The following is a 12,358-nucleotide window of genomic DNA, read 5'->3' on the forward strand; positions in this document are numbered from 1 at the left end:
TGTTTTTTTTTAAATACCGGTATATATAATTCCGATAAAACAAAATATATTTTTTTCCCATTGTTTAGCCCGGGGGGGGGGGAATCGGTTCACAGAAATAGATTTCTGCTTAACTGTTTAATGTATCCTATTACATAGATATACATTAATATATAATTTTTAACATTTTCAGCTAGATCTACATTTTCAAAATAAAAAAAAATAACCCAAACCATAGATCTAATCTGAAAAGAAATCGCATCACACAAGTCACTAGCAACACTCTAACAGTAACAGAGCGATACAGAATAAACACTAAAGAAAAAAGGTTTTTTTTCCGATAAAAATGTTAATTTAAAGACAATTGTAAGCAAAAGTATATTAGATCTAGACAGCCTATTATAGATATTTATTTTTTAAAAAATATTTCATCTAGATGCTAGATTACGGTAATTCCACTTTTTTGGAATCCACGATAATACAAAGAGAAAATATCTGGATCTATGGGCTAGTTTTAACAATGTTAGAACCATCGTACATCAAATAAAACCTTGATCTAGAATTTTCATTTTTTTTTTATTCATGGCGAGTTCAAATATAATAAATGTATGCACTTTTTGTACTTCATTTTTCTCTCGTGAAAAACAATTATCAGGGAGGGGAGCTTGTGTTGACGGCTAACCTTTGGGGGAAAAAATCATCCAATACAATTTTTTTTCTTATTTTGTGCTTGTAAAAAATGGGAGCGGGCTGGGTTTCCAGTGGTTCCCAAACTTTAAAAATTTTTTTTTTTTTTTTTTTATTTTATTATTTTTTTTATTATTTTTTTTTAAATTTTTTAAAATTAAAAAAAAAAATAATAAAAAAAAAAAAATAATAAAAAAAAAAAAATAAAAAAAAAAGTTTAGGAACCACTGGTCTACAGTGAAGTCAGTCCCGGGATAGTGAATTCTCGAAAAAAAATTAAAAATTAAAAAATTGAAAAAAATTTTTCTAAAAAAATAAAAAAATTAAAAAAAAAAAAAATTAAAAAAAAAGTTTAGGAACCACTGGTCTACAGTGAAGTCAGTCCCGGGATAGTGAATTCTCGAAAAAAAAAATAAAAAATTAAAAAATTGAAAAAAAATTTTCTAAAAAAATAAAAAAATATAAAAAAAAATTTTTTCCGATAAAATTGTTAATTTAAAGACAATTGTAAGCAAAAGTATATTAGATCTAGACTTCCTATTATAAATCTTTTTTTTTAATATTTCATCTAGATGCTAGATTACGGTAATTCCACATTTTTTCATCAACGATAATACAAAGTGAAAATATCTGGATCTATGGGCTAGTTTTAATAATGTTAGAACCATCGTACATCAAATAAAACCTTGATCTAGAATTTTCATTTTTTTTATTCATGGCGAGTTCAAATATAATAAATGTATGCACTTTTTGTACTTCATTTTTCTCACGTGAAAAACAATTGTCAGGGAGGGGAGCTTGTGTTGACGGCTAACCTTTCTTATTTTGTGCTTGTAAAAAAAAAATGGGAGCGGGCAGGGTTTGAACCCTCGACCGTCGATAAATCCGAACGACAGTTAAGCTTGCAAACCACTTGAGCAGGCAGCCATCCATGTACGAGGCAGTTCAAAGCTTAGAAAAAAATAAAAAATAAAAAATGTCCTCTAATTTAAATCCTTACGTTAGATCTAATGGTTTAATTTAAAACTATTTATTATGAATGACTATATATCAATTACAAGTAAAGATCTATTATAATTGCAATGGGCTTGAATGGGTAATTCACTATCCTGGGACTGACTTCAATGTAGACCAGTGGTTCCCAAACTTTAAAAAAAAAAAAAAAAAAATTTTTTATTTTTATTTTTTTTTTATTATTTTTTTTTTATTTAAAAAAATAATGAAAAAAAAAATAAAATAAAAAAATAAAAAATTTTTTTTTTTCTTATTTTTGTGCTTGTAAAAAATGGTAGCGGGCAAGGTTTGATCCCTCGACCGTCGATTAATCCGAACGACAGTCCAGCGTGCAAACCACTTGACTAGGCAGCCATCCATGTGCGAGGCAGTTCAAAGCTTAGAAAAAAATAAAAAATAAAAAATGTCCTCTAATTCAAATCATTACGTTAGATCTAATGGTTTAATTTAAAACTATTTATAATGAATGGCTACATATCAATTACAAGTAAAGATCTATTATTAATGCAATGGGCTAAAATGGGTAATTCACTATCCCGGGACTGACTTCACTGTAGACCAGTGGTTCCCAAACTTTTTAAAAAAATAATTTTTTTATTTTTTTTTTTATTTTTATATTTTTTTTATTATTTTTTTTTTAAATTAAAAAAAAAAAAAATAATAAAAAATATAAAAAAATATTAAAAAAAATAATAAAAATTGTTTTTTCTTATTTTGTGCTTGTAAAAAATGGGAGCGGGTAAGGTTTGAACCCTCGACCGTCGATAAATCCGAACGACAGTCCAGCGTGCAAACCACTTGACCAGGCAGCCATCCATGCAAGAGCAGTTCAAAGCTTAGAAAAAAATAAAAAATGTCCTCTAATTCAAATCCTTACGTTAGATCTAATGGTTTAATTTAAAACTATTTATAGTGAATGGCTACATATCAATTACAAGTAAAGCTCCATTATTAATGCAATGGGCTTGAATGGGAAATTCACTATCCCGGGACTGACTTCACTGAAGACCAGTGGTTCCCAAACTTTAAAAAAAAATTTTTTTTTTTTTTTTTTTTTTTTTTAAATTATTTAAAAAAAAAAATTATAATAATAAAAAAAAATAAAAAAAAAATAAAAAAAAAATAATAAAATTTTTTTTTCTTATTTTGTGCTTGTAAAAAATGGGAGCGGGTAGGGTTTGAACCCTCGACCGTCGATAAATCCGAACGACAGTCCAGCGTGCAAACAACTTGACCAGGCAGCCATCCATGTACGAGGCAGTTCAAAGCTTAGAAAAAAAAAAAAATGTCCTCTAATTCAAATCCTTACGTTAGATCTAATGGTTTAATTTAAAACTATTTATAATGAATGGCTACATATCAATTACAAGTAAAGATCTATTATTAATGCAATGGGCTTAAATGGGTAATTCACTATCCCGGGACTGACTTCACTGTAGACCAGTGGTTCCCAAACTTTTTAAAAAAATAATTTTTTTATTTTTTTATTATTTTTTATTTTTATTTTTTTTTTATTATTTTTTTTTTTATGAAAAAAAAAATAATAATAATAAAAAATATAAAAAAATATAAAAAAAATAATTAAATTTTTTTTTTCTGTTTTTGTGCTTGTAAAAAATGGGAGCGGGTAGGGTTTGAACCCTCGACCGTCGATAAATCCGAACGACAGTCCAGCGTGCAAACCACTTTACCAGGCAGCCATCCATGCGCGAGCAGTTTAAAGCTTAGAAAAAAATAAAAAATAAAAAATGTCCTCTAATTCAAATCCTTACGTTAGATCTAATGGTTTAATTTAAAACTATTTATAATGAATGGCTACATATCAATTACAAGTAAAGCTCTATTATTAATGCAATGGGCTTGAATGGGTAATTCACTATCCCGGGACTGACTTCACTGAAGACCAGTGGTTCCCAAACTTTAAAAAAAAAAAATTTTTTTTTTTTAATTTTATTAGTATATTAGATCTAGACTGCCTATTATAGATCTTTTTTTTAATATTTCATCTACATGCTAGATTACGGTAATTCCACTTTTTTTTTAATCAACGATAATACAAAGAGAAAATATCTGGATCTATGGGCTAGTTTTAACAATGTTAGAACCATCGTACATCAAATAAAACCTTGATCTAGAATTTTCTTTTTTTTTAATTCATGGCGAGTTCAAATATAATAAATGTATGCACTTTTTGTACTTCATTTTTCTCACGTGAAAAACAATTATCAGGGAGGGAAGCTTGTGTTGACGGCTAACCTTTGGGGAAAAAAATCATCCAATTTTTTTTTTCTTATTTTGTGCTTGTAAAAAAAAATGGGAGCGGACAGGGTTTGAACCCTCGACCGTCGATAAATCCGAACGACAGTCCAGCGTGCAAACCACTTGACCAGGCAGCCATCCATGTACGAGGCAGTTCAATGCTTAGAAAAAAAAATAAAAAATGTCCTCTAATTCAAATCCTTACGTTAGATCTAATGGTTTAATTTAAAACTATTTATAATGAATGCCTACATATCAATTACAAGTAAAGATCTATTATTAATGCAATGGGCTTGAATGGGTAATTCACTATCCCGGGACTGACTTCACTGTAGACCAGTGGTTCCCAAACTTTTTAAAAAAAATAATTTTTTTATTTTTTTTTTTGTAGTTTTATTTTTTTTTATAATTTTTTTTTTGTTTAAATTAAAAAAAAATAATAATAAAAAAAAATAAAAAAAAAAATAATAAAATTTTTTTTTATTTTTTTTGTGCTTGTAAAAAATGGGAGCGGGTAGGGTTTGAACCCTCGACCGTCGATAAATCCGAACGACAGTCCAGCGTGCTAACCACTTGACCAGGCAGCCATACATGCGCGAGCAGTTTAAAGCTTAGAAAAAAATAAAAAATAAAAAATGTCCTCTAATTCAAATCCTTACGTTAGATCTAATGGTTTAATTTAAAACTATTTATAATGAATGGCTACATATCAATTACAAGTAAAGCTCTATTATTAATGCAATGGGCTTGAATGGGTAATTTATCATGAAGAATAATCTTTTGAAAAGAAAACCCTAAATTCTGTTTCATTTTGACCGGGGCTGCTCTGTCTAATTGTAAACCATGTGGCGGCCATGTTCATGATTTAATGTAACAATAAATTATCTTTTTCCTCTAAATCTAGATTATCAGTTCAAAATCTTCTACTCGACGTCTATATCTATAAATCCTTTATAACTAGTTCAGTCCTAGTCTAAAAACCAATGTTACGACTCAATTCAATAATTCATGTTGATGGGTCTAGAGTACTAGACTGAATCGATTTAAGATAATTTATCTTATCGTAATTACTAATTTTATTAGATTTATTTAAATAGAACTAATAATTTAAAATTTAGATAGATCTATCTAGACTTGTTACTAGATCTATAGAAATTCTCAATCAAGATTATCTAAATCTATATAGATCAAGAAGAAGAACAGTTTAAAGGTAAGAAAATAATCTAGATCTAGAAAAAATCAGGGTCAACAGACAGAGAAGTTTTGCAAGGCTATCCAAACACACCACCTATTCAACTTATTCGATTGTCAATATTAGATCTATTTAGAAATATTAGATCTAGACTAGAATACTATAGATTATAATTATATAAGTAGATCTAGCATCATCTAGATTAATCTATCATCTATTTACTAGTCTAGATCTAGAAAAAAATCTAGATCTAGCTAGAATCTTTTAAATCTTTATCACTCAAGACTGAGTCTTTAAAGAAAGTTTATAAGACTAGATGGAGAGTCTAGAATACAATTCAATATTGATTGTAGATATAGTCAATATAGATTCTAGATATTTAGAATGTAGACTGTAAAGTTTCTTATTAATTTTAATACTAGAATTGTCATTAGAGTATTAGAGTTTGTTTAGTATAGTCTAGTCAGTCTAGAATAGAATGTCTAGATTACTCTAGTCCTAGTACCTAGTTATAGACTTGATCTATAGATTAAATCTAGATCTATATAGACTAGATCAAGAAGTAGAATAGTTTAAGAGGTAAGAAAATCTGCTAGATCTAAATAACTAGACCTATAATATAGTCTAGATCATTAATTAGAATATTACTAGATCTAGATCTATTAACTAGTCTAGAAAAGTCTAGATCTATTATCTAGTCTAGAATAGTCTAGATCTAACTAGAAGCTTAATCACTCAAGTCTCAGAGTCTTTAAAAAAAGTTTATAAGACTAGACAGAGAGTCTAGAATACAATTCAATATTGATTGTAGTAATATCCAGATTTAGAGTGTAGACTAAACTCTAGATCAGTGATTCCCAAAGTGGTCTATATAGACCCCCAGGGGTCTACGAAGACTTCCAGGGGGTCTACGAAATTAAAAAAATAAATTGGGGGTCTATGAGAGGTCCACGGGGGTCTACGATAATAGATTTCATTTAAAGCAGATCATTTTAATTTTTACATTCATTTAATGTAATTATTTTATACAGTAATATATGATTTTTATCTTGGTAAATCATTTAAACATATATCCTGCTAATCAAACCAAAGAATTGTCTCAATACTTATTTAAAAATTTTAATTTTGTCTACATGTAACAAATGTTTAACAAAAAGAAATGTACACTGTCCAGCGTTGATTATTTAAAACTGAGATTCATTCCTTCCTTGTCAAACAAGCGGTTGCCTAAGTGACTTTTTTAAAATAATGATACCAAAGCAATGGCTAGAGGATCATCTGAGACAATGTCACCCTGACAAAATAGATAAAGATTTAAAAATTTTCTAGCACTCAAAGATAAAGTTAAGAATAGACCCACACAATCTCACTTCAACATCATATATATATAGAGAAGATGTTGGTTTGTGAGCGTCTTCCAATATCTCTTTACTTATAGCAAAATACGGAAACATAGGTAAAACATTAATTTTACCAGCCGTTGTAGTTGTGAAAACTGTTTTACACACACCTACATCTGATATTATTAAAAGAATTTCTTTAAGCAAAAATACAAATCAAGGGCACATCGGTGGCATGAGTTATCAAATTAAAAGCTTCTTATGTGATTCTTTGCAAAGGAAATATATACAGTTTGGGATCAGTTTGGAACCAGTGGCATCACAGGCTCTGATGGGGTGTAGCGATGTGTGCTGTAAACTAACCCAGACTTTTTAAAAAAAATGATACCAAACCAATAGCTAGAGGATCATCATCAGTCTGTTGAATTGGTGTTAATTACATTAAGGGACTTAATCACTCTTTTTTTATTTCCAGAAAATAATACCAGGGTTATGCTCCTTTCACCGTTGAGTTCCAGGATGAAGAATGAAAGACAGAGAGCAATGTGAAGACATCAAAGAATGTGCAGGTCTTCCATGCAATGGTTTATCCAGGGCTAAGTACAGAGAGGAATATAGAAGGGCTGTTGACTGATCTTGTGTGGTGCCCCCATGGCTCAACAGACTGATTGATAGGTAATGGTAAGAATTTAATTTATTTTGTAAAAAAATTATGAAAATTGGTGTTAATTACATTAAGAGACTTAATCACTTTTTTTATTTCCAGAAAATAATACCAGGGTTATGTTCCTTTCACTGTTGAGTTCCAGGATGAAGAATGAAAGACAGAGAGCAATGTGAAGACATCAAAGAATGTGCAGGTCTGCCATGAAATGGTTTATCCAGGGCTAAGTACAGAGAGGAATATAGAAGGGCTGTTGACAGATCTTGTGTGGTGCCCCCATGGTTCAACAGACTGATTGATAGGTAATGGTAAGAATTTAATGTATTTTGTAAAAAAAATTATAAAAATTGGTTTTAATTATATTAAGAGACTTAATCACTTTTTTTATTTCCAGAAAATAATACCAGGGTAATGGTCCTTTCACTGTTGAGTTCCAGGATGAAGAATGAGAAAGACAGAGAGCAATGTGAAGACATCAAAGAATGTGCAGGTCTGCCATGAAATGGTTTATCCAGGGCTAAGTACAGAGAGGAATATAGAAGGGCTGTTGACAGATCTTGTGTGGTGCCCCCATGGTTCAACAGACTGATTGATAGGTAATGGTAAGAATTTAATGTATTTTGTAAAAAAATTATAAAAATTAGTTTTAATTATATTAAGAGACTTAATCACTTTTTTTATTTCCAGAAAATAATACCAGGGTTATGGTCCTTTCACTGTTGAGTTTCAGGATGAAGAATGAAAGACAGAGCAATGTGAAGACATCAAAGAATGTGCAGGTCTGCCATGAAATGGTTTATCCAGGGCTAAGTACAGAGAGGAATATAGAAGGGCTGTTGACAGATCTTGTGTGGTGCCCCCATGGGTCAACAGACTGATTGATAGGTAATGGTAAGAATTTAATGTATTTTGTAAAAAAATTATAAAAATTGGTGTTAATTACATGAAGGGATTTAATCACTCTTTTTTTATTTCCAGAAAATAATACCAGGGTTATGGTCCTTTCACCATTAAGTTCCAGGATGAAGATTGAAAGACAGAGAGCAATGTGAAGACATCAAAGAATGTGCAGGTCTGCCATGAAATGGTTTATCCAGGGCTAAGTACAGAGAGGAATATAGAAGGGCTGTTGACAGATCTTGTGTGGTGCCCCCATGGTTCAACAGACTGATTGATAGGTAATGGTAAGAATTTAATGTATTTTGTAAAAAAATTATAAAAATTGGTGTTAATTACATGAAGGGATTTAATCACTCTTTTTTTATTTCCAGAAAATAATACCAGGGTTATGGTCCTTTCACCATTAAGTTCCAGGATGAAGAATGAAAGACAGAGAGCAATGTGAAGACATCAAAGAATGTGCAGGTCTGCCATGAAATGGTTTATCCAGGGCTAAGTACAGAGAGGAATATAGAAGGGCTGTTGACAGATCTTGTGTGGTGCCCCCATGGTTCAACAGACTGATTGATAGGTAATGGTAAGAATTTAATGTATTTTGAAAAGAAAATTAAAAAAATTGGTGTCAATTACATTAAGGGACTTAATCACTCTTTTTTTATTTCCAGAAAATGATACCAGGGTCATGCTCCTTTCACCGTTGAGTTCCAGGATGAAGAATGAAAGACAGAGAGCAATGTGAAGACATCAAAGAATGTGCAGGTCTGCCATGAAATGGTTTATCCAGGGCTAAGTACAGAGAGGAATATAGAAGGGCTGATGACAGATCTTGTGTGGTGCCCCCATGATTAAACAGACTGATTGATAGGTAATGGTAAGAATTTAATGTATTTTGTAAAAAAATTATAAAAATTGGTTTTAATTATATTAAGAGACTTAATCACTTTTTTTATTTCCAGAAAATAATACCAGGGTTATGGTCCTTTCACTGTTGAGTTCCAGGATGAAGAATGAAAGACTGAGAGCAATGTGAAGACATCAAAGAATGTGCAGGTCTGCCATGAAATGGTTTATCCAGGGCTAAGTACAGAGAGGAATATAGAAGGGCTGATGACAGATCTTGTGTGGTGCCCCCATGATTAAACAGACTGATTGATAGGTAATGGTAAGAATTTAATGTATTTTGTAAAAAAATTATAAAAATTGGTTTTAATTATATTAAGAGACTTAATCACTTTTTTTATTTCCAGAAAATAATACCAGGGTTATGGTCCTTTCACTGTTGAGTTCCAGGATGAAGAATGAAAGACTGAGAGCAATGTGAAGACATCAAAGAATGGGCAGGTCTGCCATGAAATGGTTTATCCAGGGCTAAGTACAGAGAGGAATATAGAAGGGCTGTTGACAGATCTTGTGATGTGCCCCCATGGTTCAACAGACTGATTGATAGGTAATGGTAAGAATTTAATGTATTTTGATTCTTACTTGTCATTTTTGTGATTAATGCTCGGAATAGAATTTGTACATTTTAATTTTTTTTTTATGTGGTTATTTAGAATTGGCATTCAAGTTTTTCGTAGTGGCTATTTGAATCGACATATGCTTTTTGTGATTGCTGTTTGGAATCAAACTTGTGCATTCATTTTATAATTATTTAGAATGGACATTTTTTAATTTTTTTTTTGTAACTGATGTTAAACATCGGACTTGTGGTTTTTTTTTTTTTTTTTTTTTTTTTTTTTAGAATCAACGTGTTTTGTATAGTTGCTGTTTGAATAGAAATTCGCTTTTTTTGTGATGGCTGTTTGGAATTGAAATTGTGCTTTTTTGTAATGGCTGACTGGAATCGGACTTGTGTGATTATATTATCAATTTTCAGAATTGGACTTGTTCCTTTTTATGATCAGTAATAGAAATCCGACTTGCGCGTTTTTTTTTGGTGGTTATTAAAATTTTTGTGATGGTTGTTTTTAATCATACTTCAACTTTTTTGTGTGGGCTGTTTGAAAAAGACTTGTGTTTTTCTGTGATGGATATTCACATTCCGAGTTGTGCATTTACTTTGTGTTTTTTTAGAATGGCATTTTTATTTGTTTATTTTATGTGACGGCTGTTAGAAGTCTGACTTTGCCTCCTTTTTATGATCGGTGTGGAGTTCGAAACTGGTGGTTTTTTTTTGTGATCAATGTTCGGCATAAGACTTGTTTTTTTTTTTTTTAATCAACTGCTTTTTTTAGTAGTGGCTGATTGAATTGACATTTGGGTCTTTATTGATGGCAGTTTGGACATGTGTTTTTTTAATTGATGTTCTTTATCAGATTTGTTTGTTTTTCTTTTATCAATGTTTTAAATTGGACTTGTGCGTTTTTGTGATCAATGTTCTGCATTAGACTTGTGTGCTTTTTTTTGTGATGGCTTTTTATGAGCTCTGTTTGAAATTAGACTTGTGTGTTTTTTGTGATCATTGTTCAGTATCGGATTTTTTTTTTTTAAAGAATCATGTGCTTTTTTTTAGTAGCGAAAGAATTGACATTTTCTTCTTTGGAGATGGCTGTTTAGAATCAAACATGTGTATATTACTTAAGCTCTTCATTGGATTTGTGTGTTTTTATGATCAATGTCTGATATTGTGTTTTTCATAGTGGTTGTTTAAATTAGTTGCTTTCTTTTTTTGATGGCTGTTTGGAATCAGACTTTTGCATTTTTTTGTTTGTTTGTTTGTTGTTATTTAGAATTGACTTTATTATTTTTTGGCAGTTAATATTTGGAATCTACTTGATAACTTTTCTTTATGACTGCTTGGAATCGACTTTTGTGTTATTTGTAGTGGCTGTCTGGAATTATGTTGTATTATTTTGTTATGGCCTTTCAGAATCAAACTTATATTTTATTTTTTTTGGTTATATAGATTTGATTTTTTTTTTTGCTTTAGCTATTATAATCCAAATTTGCTTTTTTTTGTGATGACTTTTCATATTGACACTGGTTGAATAAAAATTTAATTATTTTTTATTTCACATGATGCAAGTTTACCTTTTGTTTTGCAGTAATTAGATTCATTGTGAAGATGTGTGCACTGGGCTGGAACATTTCCAGAGAAAGCTGGACTAGCCATGCATCAGGTAATTATTTACTATTACTGAATGTTATTAAGGTATTGTCTTACACCTATCTTTTCCTCAACTGATCTTAGGTACCAATTAGAGTTGGGTTGACTTGGTATTATCATAAATATCCTGGAATTCAAAACCCCAGTTTTTATGTTGTAACCTTCAGCCACCAAATCATCTAGTTAGTAGGTGAAAGAAGTGTATACCAAAAAATGGATGCAAAAACTATTATCTAACATAGAGAACATAAATTTAGATCTCTACTCATCTATCATGATCTAGTCAATCTTGATTAGAGTTTATAATAATTTTAGATTCTAGATCTAAAGCTAAATAATATATTCTATTTCTATATTTTTCAATAGACTCTAGACTAGATTGTCACTAGATCTTGTTAGTCATCTAGACAATCTCATCTTATTTCTAAGTTTACTCAAGACTATGGTCTCTAGCAAAGATTAGAATTTTTTTAAAATTCAGGAATTAAAAGGGCGCCTCGGAGTAACCCACCCAACTTTAATGGGTACCTGACATTAGTTGGGGAAATGTATTCGCATATGGCCATTGTGCTGGCAGTGCTGGCCTTTGGTGATTGGATGCCATAGGCAAGGTGAATTTGGTGGCCCTTAATTAAAAAGAAATTGTGAAAAGTTAAAAATAAGGCTATTTCAATTGTTTGGTTGAAATAATCAATGCTGGCGAGTAACAAAATATTATAATGTCATTTAATTAAGCCCTTAGTTTTCAAATATTTTTTTTGTAGATCTTGATATATGTATTACATACATCTTAATTTATATATGTTATGGATTTAATTTATTTATAAAGCAGTTTAATAAATATTCTTTTCTATTTTTTTTTCAGCATACTAGCCAAGATTGATACCTCTCCACAAATCAACAAAGACATCAATGAAGCTTTGTTAAAGCTAGTGACAATTTACATGTTTTCTTATGTGGCTTAATTATAATAATGTCAAGAAAGCTAATTAAATAAGAACTATACATTTTATTGTCAGGCTTATGTTAGTCTTAACTATTTCTGTAATTTCTTATTCTTCATTATGGGGGGCATTATGAATCTTAGATAGTTTTCAATGGACCTCATTCACCAATTGTAAACAAACAACATTTAGCCACGTGGTGCTTTATCTCTTCTATATAATTTACGATCTCATGTTTAATTCATGATGGTTGTCACGAGACAATTTTTTTCA

The 12,358-nt window shown here is 30.4% G+C and overlaps 2 long non-coding RNA genes across 2 annotated transcripts; both read left to right on the top strand.

Annotated features, from left to right (window-relative positions):
• The first annotated feature begins 5,479 nt into the window (after window positions 1-5,479).
• On the top strand, window positions 5,480-8,613 carry LOC129928285 (uncharacterized). The gene is made up of 4 exons (XR_008779867.1): window positions 5,480-7,146; window positions 7,238-7,437; window positions 7,530-7,731; window positions 7,823-8,613. It is a non-coding gene; the product is annotated as an uncharacterized LOC129928285 (long non-coding RNA).
• A 1,595-nt stretch (window positions 8,614-10,208) lies between these two features.
• Window positions 10,209-12,151, top strand: LOC129928286 (uncharacterized). Its single transcript, XR_008779871.1, has 2 exons — window positions 10,209-11,154; window positions 12,007-12,151. It is a non-coding gene; the product is annotated as an uncharacterized LOC129928286 (long non-coding RNA).
• Window positions 12,152-12,358: the final 207 nt, after the last annotated feature.

The sequence above is a fragment of the Biomphalaria glabrata genome, chromosome 9 (genome assembly GCF_947242115.1).
Source record: "Biomphalaria glabrata chromosome 9, xgBioGlab47.1, whole genome shotgun sequence".
In the NCBI taxonomy this organism is placed as follows: Eukaryota; Metazoa; Mollusca; class Gastropoda; family Planorbidae; genus Biomphalaria; species Biomphalaria glabrata.